Here is a 12,010-nt window from a genome sequence, read left to right as displayed (position 1 = left end):
GTTTACATATGCTCACAATTATCATTAATCTAATAACCATACACATACAAACATATGTTTCTATTTAATAACTATTTTCCATAATTTTTAAAACTTATGTTTTGAATACTACTTTGCTAAATTGGAGTTCACGCAACAAAACATAAAATATTGGAATTTCATCCTTGCTGGCATAACGCATGTACATGTTGCCTATTCAAAATTAGTGTACAAATTAAAACTGCTCTGTCAAACCACCAAAATTACAGTTAATTGCTAGCAATGTATGACATGAAATATATTCAGACATCAATTGCTGAACATAAGCAATATGCAGTCTCTATTGGCAATATTGCGCGAACGCACCCAAAACAGTCACCGACGCAAAACCGTAGACCGAATCAGCTGATACAACCTATCTTATGAGAGCCCAATATATGTGTTGGGTTGATGTTAAAATTAAATGAACTTTTTATTATTTAAAATCATGGGCTTTGAATCGAATCGATTTCGCTTGATAATTTCAATTATTCTAGAAGACTTTCATCTGTAAATAGCTTTCGTTTTTGGTACCACACCTTGAATCCTTGAGGGCAGGTACAAATGAAGTTCACCCACGCATATGTAATGCTTGAAGCAATAATTTGATCGTATCCAAGGGTCTTTATATAGCCTACTAGGAATGGCAACAAACAAACCAAATTATTAAGCTATTAATGAATCAAATAATTAATTGTAGAAGCAAAACAGTGATTTCAATTAATTGCAAGATATTAATCGAATAATCGTTAATGTTAAAAAATGAAATAGCTTCATTTCAATTTTTTAAATAGATTATAACCGCATACATTACATATATAATATTGTACAAAACTGACATAATAAATATACATATTTTCCAACAAACTCCTGCTACTGAACAGTATTGCCTTATTACTCTCTTCAATTGCTTTCGCTACGGCATTATTGCTGATATTTGACTGCGGCACCGAAAATGTATGAAAAACTTATCTATGCATCTTTTATTATAATTCATTTATACTTAAGCTTTATTTGCTGAATCATGTTGGTTGTGTTATTTGAAATCTTCTGCTTTTTCGCACAAAAAGTACATTTTACAAAATTTGTATCGTCTTTTGTTGTGAAACATTTCCAATTTTACTGTAGACAAGAGCCATCTTGAAACCGCGAGATATGTATAAAAATATTGAAAGAGGAACGATTCCAATAATAACCTGAAACGATTTGTCGGTAAAACGAGCAAGCTGTTTACACATGTATTTGGTTTGAAACTCTTCCAGAAAAAAACAGTGAAATTGGGATTGGTAAATTTTTAAGCGAGATGTAGCCCGAATTTCGATATAAAGAAAATGTTGTGATTAATTTAGTAATTCATCGATAATCACAACAAAAAATTCGATGTAATTAAAATGCTTTCTGAAGAAAAATATTAAAGTTAATCATTTGATTAATCATGGCATCCCTAAATACGGAGTCGGTTCTACTCCGTCGAAATTAGCAACGTAGTAATGAAATCGAAACAGAAAATTACTGGAGCTTGTCATATCAGATGAGAACCAAGTCCTCTTAGCAAAATATTTTGTGACCAAACCTTGATTCGCGATGACTCTGTGAGTCATTATCAGCACCATACACCGACCATATAAAATTTTGAGCCGTTCGCCTTAATACTTTGCGATAGAAATAAAATAAAACCAATGGCGCTGTTGATTTTATGCTGGCTGATGCCCTTGCATGTACCTGTTAAAAACGGCGCATTTGAAAATTTGCTTTTTCAAACATAAAAATGTGCGAAATACTTATTAATATTCTCACTGAGGTGTAAGATAGCCATAATTATCGATTTATATTAGTAAGGTACAAAAAGATAATGAATCGTGTAAAAAAAAAAAAGAAATTTATTAATTGCGAATAGTTTTGAAATCAAACGGATTATTCCAAATGTGATAACTTTGGTGCATTTGACGCAATCTATTTATTATATATATTATACTATAAATTAAAACAAATAGACAATTATAATAAAACAATAATACAAAAATTATATTTAACATAAATAACTTACAATACTATTTTAGCTAGCATGGTTGGTTTTTGTTGTTGCAAACACTACTTTTCAAATGTTGCAAGTTGTGCGCAAAGTTGTTGCAACAGTGATGCTTTTTCGAAGTTTCAATTTTCGCAAAGCTGCCAGGTTTGCTTTTATGAAATGGTTGCATGCATACTACGCAGTTTGCGTTACCGAAAACTCTTGAAGTGCAAGTTTCCATTGATCGTCTGAAGTTAGCTTTTATCTCATCACCTACGACTATATACTATAGGGAGAGGGTACGGTGGCAACATTACCAACTCTAAAGACCCATTCACATACAACTTTCCTCGCTTTACGTGACAGTTCATACTGAAACAACGAAGCGCAGAAAACAAAGGGTAAGCCACAATGAACGCGTTGTATTCAGTGCTTCTCTCTTATATAAATGACGACGGCTGCTGGGCAAAGCATAAAAAGATGAGAGTTGCCCAACATTTTGCTTGGCTTCGCGTCGAAAACTTTTTATGTGAACGTATTCGTTCAAAAGCGTACAGAAAATTTAAATGATAATGTTCTGTCAAAATGTCGACCGACGTAAATCGAGGCAAAAGTTGGCCATAATACGTTTTGGGTGTGCTATCTGTCATTATTCAACTAGCTACATACATATGTACATATATACTTATATCCTTATAAGTGCCTATATTTGTTTTAATAAAATTTGCAATCGTGGTTTCAATGCGTTATCATATTTTCTTATTTGAAATTTAGTTAGAAGATTTTTCCATAGATGTAATTTTTGACCTTTAATAATTTACCACAGTAGCCGAATTATTTTAGTATGCTGGAAAATACACATAATATATGAATAATTATAATGAATAATAATACAAAATATAATTTTTTCACAGGTGAAAAACAAATATGCATTAAAATTAAAATTTAAAAGAAAATTATACATAATATCTCGTAGCGGAATTTTAGATTTCATGACAAAAATAGCACACTAAAACTGTTTGTTACTTTGTAGAAAAAATAAAAATCGAACTTTTAAAAATTAAAAAAAAAACTTTAGTTCACTTGTCGACTATTCTAAATATTCTGCATTGCATCGACAGTATTCAGACATAAACAAAACATGTTACAATAGACGTGTTTTATTTGACCAGCACGTTAAGCGCTTAACTTATTTTGTATGGGAGACTTAGCCAACATATTTATATTGGCTTGTCAAAACCTATCTTAGCTTGTATGTATATTGAACTGTTAAAATATATATGTGTAGACTGGAAACATTAGAAATTTAATTGTTTTACATATGTATTTTTTGGAAAAATAAGATTTCACAGTTTAAGATAATTTTTGCATATAGTTTATATACCAATTCAATTCATTCATTCATTCATTTGAAGCAAAGGTTTTATTGGACTGGTTGTCAATCAGCTATAGAAAGGATTGCGAAATATGCTGACAACATTGTAGCTAAAGGATCAAGGTCCAGGAGTCATGGGCAGATGAAACAGCACAATTCGCGTGCGCCAGTTGAGAAAATAGGCGTATATGAAGATGGTCCATTCCCCACCAATAAATTAGGAAATAGTCATGTTTTGGTAGTCAAGGACCATTTCAATGAATGGCCACAAGTATACACAAATCCTAACCAAGAGACTAAACCAGTGGTGGAGGCATTCATCAACAAGTGGGTAACGAGATTCGGTGTTCCAATGGAGTTACGTTCTGATCAAGAATGGAATTTCGAGTCAGCTTTAAATCAATGGATGTACCAGAAACTAACGATGTCAACACCAGCCTAGAAGACGAAATGGGGGACATAAAAGCTTTGTGTTTGGTACCGCAAATATGTCTAATCGGGACGAACACGGATGCTAGAACAAAATCGAATCAACGCTATCAAGAGCCATGGAAGCATAGAACATTAATGTTGAGGAATATGTCTTTCGATCGGAATTAGAGGAAGAGACAACAAAGAAACAAGAGAAGGAAGTGACTCAATATTCAGTAGAGGTTATTTGTGCTGCGTTGGAATCGTTCTTTGAGGATTTTTCAGCACAGTTGTCAGCATCGAAAGAGCTGGACGTGCATATGTCAGCGCAGGTATACTCACAGTTGGATGTGGAGGAAGCGTGTGAACCATTGTCTTCACAGTATGAAGAGCAAGAAGCTTGTATACCAGCACAAGTGTCCTCGCAGTCGGAAGAACTGAACGAGCGGACACGGGTCCTTACAGTCGAAAGAGCTGGACGTGCGTATGTCAGCGCAGGTGTCCTCGCACACGGATGATAGAACAAAATCGAATCAACGATAAACTGCCAGAAGCAACTAGTTAGCGAATTCGTAGTTGCCAGGATGTTGTAGAAGCAATGCTTTGTTACAGATTTACTATATAAGGGCTGCCGGATTGTGCAGCAAACACAGTTCTAGTTAGAGTGTTGTCGTGATAAGAACAATTGAGACATAAGCAAGAAGTTGCAAGCTCGAATGACGAGCAATAAGTGTTAAGTTGTTGGAATTAGAAATAAAGCTAAGTGTGTAGCCATTAAATTGGGACTTTTATTTAACAATCCAGTGATCGAACTCAAGAGAAGGTTACAGGTAGACGATTTATCGAGGAATCCGTTACAATATTTTCCATCAAACTCCTGCTACTGAACAGTATTGCCTTATTACTCTCTTCAATTGCTTTCGCTACGGCATTATTGCTGGTATTTGACTGCGGCACCGAAAATGTATGAAAAACTTATCTATGCATCTTTTATTATAATTCATTTATACTTAAGCTTTGTTTGCTGAATCATGTTGGTTGTGTTATTTGAAATCTTCTGCTTTTTCGCACAAAAAGTACATTTTACAAAATTTGCATCGTCGGTTGTTGTGAAACATTTCCAAATTTTACTGTACACAGGAGCCATTTTGAACACGAGAGATATGTATGAAAATATTGAAATAGGAACGATTCCAATAATAACTTGAAACGATTTGTCGGTAAAAACGAGCAAGCTGTTTCCACATGTATTTGGTTTGAAACTCTTCCAGAAAAAAACAGTTTTTTACATTGAAATTGGGATTGGTAAATGTTTAAACGAGATGTAGCCGTAATTTCGATATAAAGAAAATGTTGTGATTAATTTAGTAATTCATCGAATAATCAGAAAAAAAAATTCAATGTAATTAAAATGCTTTCTGAAGAAAAAGATTAAAGCTAATCATTTGACTAATCATGGCATCCCTAAATACGAAGTCGGCTCTACTCTATCGAAATTAGCAACTTAGTAATGAAATCGAAACAAAAAATTACTGGAGCTTGCCATATCAGTTGAGAACCACGTCCTCTTAATAAAATATTTTGTGACCAAACCTTGATCCGCGATGACTCTGTGAGTCATTATCAGCAACGTACACCGATCATACAAAATTTTGAGCCGGTCGCCTTAATACTTTGCGATAGAAATAAAAGAAAACAAATGGCTTTTCCGGTAATTCAGTAAATAAAGGCAACAATGCGTAGTTTGTGCTGTTGATTTTATGCTAGCTACCAAACTTATTGATTTATATTATTAAGGTACAAAAAGATAATGAATCGTGTAAAAAAAAAATAAATTTATTAATTGCGAATAGTTTTGAAATCAAACGGATTATTCCAGAAGTGATAGCTTTAGTACATTTGACGCAATTTATTTCTACTATATCCTATAGATTAAAAAAAATCCACAAGCATAATAAAACAATAATACAAAAATTATATTTTACATAAATAACTTACAATAATATTTAAGCTAGCACAGTTAGTTTTTGTGCAACTACTTTTCAAATGTTGCAAGTTTTGAGCAAAGCTGTTGCAACAGTGATGCTTTTTCGAAGTTGCATCAGGCATACTACGCAGTTTGCCTTACCGAAAACGCTCAAAGTGAAAGTTTCCATCGATCATCTGAAGTAAGCTTTTATCTCACCATCTACGACTATATACCATAGGATGAGGGTACGGTGGCAACACTACTAACTCTAAAGGCCCATTCGCATAAAACTTTCATCGCTTTACGTGAACGTAGAACAACGAAGCGCAGAAAACAAAAGGCATGTCACAATGAACGCGTTGTATTCAGTGCTTCTCTCTTTTATAAATGACGACGGTTGCTGGGCAAAGCATAAAAAGATGAGAGTTGCCCAAAATGCAAATTCGCGTCGAAAAGTTTTTATTTTAACTCTATTAGTTTTAATAAAATTTGCAATCGTGGTTTCAATGCGTTATCATATTTTCTTATTTGAAATTTAATTAGAAGATTTTTCCATAGATGTAATTTTTTACCTTTAATAATTTACCACAATAAAAGAATTTTTTTAGTATGCTGGAAAATACACATAATATATAAATAATTATAATGAATAATAAAAAAAATATAATTTTTTTACAGGTGAAAAACAAATATGCATTAAAATTAAAATTGAAAAAAAATATATACATAATATCTCGTGGTGGAATTTTAGATTTCATGACAAAAATAGCACACTTAAACTGTTTGTTTCTTTGTAGAGAAAATGAGCTTTTAAAAATTAAAAAAAAACTAGTTTACTTGTCGACTATTCTAAATATTCTGCATTGCATCGCCAGTATTCAGACATAAACAAAAAATGTTACAATACAAGTGTTTTAATTGACCAGCACGTTAAGCTATTAACTTATTTTGTATGGGAGACTTAGCCAACATATTTATATTGGCTTGTCAGAACCTATTTAAGCTTGTATGTATATTGAACTAGAGTCATAGCGCCTGTTTGCTCCCTGGAACCGTTTAAAAATTTTAGGAGGATGACAAAAAAATATGTATATTTATAGAATGGAAATAACAGAAATTTAATTGTTTTACAAATGTATTTTTTGAAAAATAAAATTTCACAGTTTAAGATAATTGTTGCACATAGTTTATTTACTAATTCAATAATTAAATATGAGCAATAACATTTACATGTGCTCACAATTATCATTAAACTAATAACTATACACATAAAAACATATGTTTCTATTTAATAACTATTTTCCATAATTTTTAAAACTTATGTTTTGAATACTACTTTGCTAAATTGGAGACAAACCACCAAAATTACAGTTAATTACTAGCAATGTATGGCATGAAATATATTCAGACATCAATTGCTAAACATAAGCAATATGCAGTATCTGTTGGCAATATTGTTAGCAATTCAGATTTTTAGCAATCTTTAATTGCATGTCGAGATGCCCCGTTACGTTGCTCAAATGCACCCATTCTGTCCTATTGCTGAAAACAGTCACCGACGCAAAACCGTAGACCGAATCAGCTGATACAACATATCTTATGAGAGCCCAATGTATGTGTTGGGGTGATGTTAAAATTTAATGAACTTTTAATTATTTAAAATCATTGGGTTTTGCATCGATTCGCAAAAAGTTATGGTTTTTTTTTCGCTTAATAATTTCAATTCGTCTAGATTTTTATTTATAAATGGCTTTCGTTTTTGGTACCACACCTTCATTAATTCTTTTTCTTATTCCAGGAGCCATTTTGAACACGCGAGATATGTATGAAAATATTGAAAGAGGAACGATTCCAATAATAACTTGAAACGATTTGTCAGTAAAAACGAGCAAGCTGTTTCCACATGTATTTGGTACTCTTCCAGAAAAAAACAGGTTTTTACATTGAAATTGGGATTGGTAAATTTTTAAGCGAGATGTAGCCCGAATTTCGATATTAAGAAAATGTTGTAATTAATTTAGCAATTAATCGAATAATCAGAACAAAATATTCGATGCAATTGAAGCGCTTTCTAAAGAAAAATACGCGATTAAAGCTAATCATTTGATTAATCTTGCTATCCCTAGATACGAAGTCGGTTCCACTACGTCGAAATTAGCAACGTAGTAATGAAATCGGAATAGAATAATTACTGCAGCTTGCCATATCAAGTGAGAACCACGTCCTCTTAATAAAATATTTTGTGACCAAACCTTGATCCGCGATGGCTGAGTCATTATCATCACCGTACACCGCCCATTCAAAAATTAAAGAAAACAAATGGCTTTTTCGGTAATTCAGTAAATACAGGCAACGATGCGCTGTGGAATTGATGATGGTTCATGCATGGGCATCATCATGAACCTGTTAAAATCGGCGCATTTGAAAGTTTGCATTTTCAAACATAAAAATGTGCGAAATACTTATTAATATTCACAGTGACGAGTAAGATAGCCAAAATTATCGATTTATATTATAAATGTAGTATTTAAGTAACTAATAAGTTAATTTTACCTTCACTCACCGTTAGCAAATAATAATTAAAAAAGAAAGAGAGTCGATTTAGGCGGGTGCTCAAAGAACTGATCGCTAGCGAGTCGATGAAAAAAGGGAAGCGGGATCCTTCTTTTAGTCCCTTATATATCTGTTGATGTCTTCATGGTGGTGTGATCGGTGTTAAGTTGTATTTGTGTGCGTGTTGGTGCATGGTGTAGTGATGTGGAATGTATGGTATGTAGGTGTGGAATGTATGGTATGTAGGTGTGGAATGTATGGTATGTAGGTGTGGAATGTATGGTAAGTAGGTGTGGTGAAGTGGATGTGAATTGGTGTAGTGTGACAGTGTCTTACGGTGCGGGGGGATTGAGTGGTCATTTAGCCATGTAGAAAAATATAATGAATCGTGTAAAAAAAAAGAAATTTATTAATTCCGAATAGTTTTGAAATCAAACGGATTATAAACAATAGTATACAAATTATATTTAAAATAAATAACTTACAATAATATTTAAGCTAACACAGTTGATTTGGGTACAACTACTTTTCAAATGTTGCAAGTTTTACGCAACAATTACAACAATGATGCTTTTTCGAAGTTTCAATTATGGCAAAGGTACCAGGTTTGATATTTTGAAATGGTTGCATCATGCATACTGCGCAGTTTGCGTTACTGAAAACGCTCAAAGTGAAAGTTTCCATCGATCGTCTGAAGTGAGCTTTTATCTCACCACCACCGACTGTATACCATAGGATGACGGTACGGTGGCAACACCTCCAACTATAAAGGCCCATTCACATACAACTTTACTCGCTTTACGTGACAGTTCCTTCTGAAATAACAAAGCGCAGAAAAAAAGGGTATGCCACAATGAACAACGCGTTCAGTGCTTCTCTCTTAAAAAATTGACGACGGTTGCTGCGCAAAGCAAAAAAATATAAATGACTGACCTAAAGCGAAGCAAAAGTTCTAGGTGAGTTGACCATAATACGTTTTGGGGACATAGCGCGAGTCATTATTACAACTAGCTATGTATATATGCACATACACATAGCCAATAAAGTCTGCGTTTACTCGACACTATTTTTTAAGTGAAGTAAAAACACAATGTAAATAGGTAATTCAGTTCAAATATTCTACATGTTTTTTTCTTTATATTCTTAAGTTCAAAATCCAAAAACAAAAATGTATATTCCTATTTTCATTTTTGTGATAACGGGATTTTAGTGTAAGGAGAAGTAAACATAGGCACCATTAAGTCTGCGTTCCGCTTTAAAATTAGTTACAAAAGTATTAAAAATGATAAAGAAAATTTAAATTCAATAATTTGTTGGATAGCTGCGTTGTTTTAAAACCTCGCTCAATCGATTTGGCATTGATCTTACTAACTTATCTCATAACACTTCGCAAAGCCTCTTTACTTGTTATTGTATGCTGACGAATTCTTTTTTCCAACAGATCCTATAGATATAGCTGCTCAATAGGATTGAGGTCAGGTGATTGAGGGGGCGTTTTAAGTTGTCTAGGAGCATTGTACAAGAGCCAAAGTCTAACTATTTCCCAGTATGCTTCGGGTCATTATCTTGTTGGAACCAAAACGTCGAAGATAATCCAAGATTCTCTGCACTTTTTTTCAAATTGTTTTTTTAAAATGTTCAAATAACCCCGTTTATCCATTGTGGATTCAATAATTTCAAGCTGACCCACAACAACCAGCCGCCATGCAACCCCACACCATAATTCCGTCACCTTCGTGTTTAACTGTACCAACAAGATTTTGCTTTTCAAGGGCAGTTCCAGACTTGCGCCACACAATTTATGCCAAAAATGCAAAATTTTCTTGGTTATATTTACGTTTCCAATAATCTTTGTGGACGTAATTCGAGGGTTAACTTTCACCATATTTATTATTTTCCGTTCTTCCCGGGCTGATAATATTTTCGGACGGCCAGATCGCGGTTTTGACTTTAAAATTCCGTTTTTTTTTTAATTGTTTGACGCCCCGGACAGAAGAATACGTTCTTCCAATAGTTTGCCCAATTATTCTGAAACTTTCGCCATCTTTCCACAACTTAATTATAATTTTCTTATAATCTTTGGTTTCCATTTTTTTAAATATTATTAAAACGCGTCCCGAGCTCTTTAAACGACTAATTATATTAAGACACAATAGAATCTACGCAAAAAGAACGAACAAATTCATGAGAAGTAACGGTATTTTCAATTCAAGCTAGCTGAACGCAGACTCAATGGTGCCTATGTTTACTTGTTCTGAAAATTGGAATATACATTGCTTTGAAAATTGGAATATACATTTTTGTTTTGCATATTGAACTAAAGAATATAAAGAAGAAATACATGCAGAAAATTTGAACTGAATTATCTATTTACATTGTGTTTTTACTTCACTTAAAAAAATGTTTCGGGTGAACCCAGATTTTATGGGCTATGTGTATATATTATCCTTATTAGTGCCTCTATTAGTTTTAATGCAATTTGCATTCGTGGTTTCAATGCGTGATCACATTTTCTTATTTAAAATTTAATTAGAAGATTTTTTCATTGATGAAATTTTTGACGTTTAATTTACCGAAAATCTTTTATAATGGAAATTACATATACGAATAATTACTAAATGAAGCACATAGATTACTCTCAAATTTAATTGCCTTTGTGCTATTCTGATTACACTGATCAATGTAATATAAAAAGTTATGCTGAGTTTTCCGTTGATTCCATCCATCCTTCACTATCATCATCAGAATCTGATTCCTCCGATTCGGAAAGTTCAATGGCAACTCGTCTAGCCAAAATAGAAGCTACATCATGTAAGGCCGTGTTCCTTTCGATTTCCTTTTGCTCACATTTCTCCACTTTCCTAAGAGTAATACCTAAACACAAAATATTAATTAATAATAAGAAATACCTTACAGATAAATGCATTTTACCATCCCGAATTGCTTTCATAAGATCGGTCCGGGAATCGTAAAATGGGGGCAAGTGCTTTTTCTTATCAACTGTCTCTTCAGTAATTCTATTATTAACGTCCCCATTTATAGTAGAAGTTACGTCCACTCCAGAGCCTTGAGGTATATATTCAGTTTGTAAAAGAGGTGGCGGTGGTGGAGGGGGGGGGTGGTCCCACAATAGCTGAATTTGGTTTAGAATGCTGGAAAATACACATAGTATATGAATAATGAATAATAATAACACAAAATATAATATTTTTACAGGTGTAAAACAAATATGCATTAAAATCTAAATTAAAAAAAAAATTATACATAATATCTCGTAGTGGACGGCATTTTAGATTTCACCACAAAAATTGCACACTAAAACTGTTTGTTTTTGTAGAAATAATAAAACTCGAGCTTTTAAACGTTGAAAAAAACTAGTTTACTTGTCGACTATTCTAAATATTCTGCATTGCATCGACAGTATTCAGACATAAACAAAAAATGTTACAATAGGTCTGTTTTATTTAACCAGCACGTTAAGCTATTAGCTTATTTTATATGGGAGACTTAGCCAACATATTTATATTGGCTTGTCAAAACCTATCTTAATCTTAGCTTGTATGTTTATTGAAATAGAGTCATAGCGCCTGATTGCGCCCTTGAACCGTTTAAAAATGTTATGAGGATGACAATATATATATGTATTGAATGGTAAAATTGGAAATAAAACTTT

At 33.0% G+C, this 12,010-nt stretch overlaps 1 long non-coding RNA gene across 15 annotated transcripts in view; it reads right to left on the bottom strand.

Annotated features, from left to right (window-relative positions):
* Positions 1-8,723: 8,723 nt before the first annotated feature.
* LOC138856186 (uncharacterized) overlaps positions 8,724-12,010 on the bottom strand; it is a 69,382-nt gene continuing 66,095 nt past the window's right edge. For all 15 annotated transcript variants that reach the window (XR_011395258.1, XR_011395263.1, XR_011395264.1 and 12 more), the window contains 2 exons: positions 11,269-11,489; positions 8,724-11,211 (listed from right to left, as the gene is read on the bottom strand). This is a non-coding gene — a long non-coding RNA (uncharacterized lncRNA). The remainder of the gene's footprint in view (positions 11,212-11,268; positions 11,490-12,010) is intronic.

Source organism: Bactrocera oleae, chromosome 3 (genome assembly GCF_042242935.1).
Source record: "Bactrocera oleae isolate idBacOlea1 chromosome 3, idBacOlea1, whole genome shotgun sequence".
NCBI classification, from domain to species: domain Eukaryota; kingdom Metazoa; phylum Arthropoda; class Insecta; order Diptera; family Tephritidae; genus Bactrocera; species Bactrocera oleae.
This window is presented reverse-complemented; position numbering and strand designations above follow the sequence as displayed.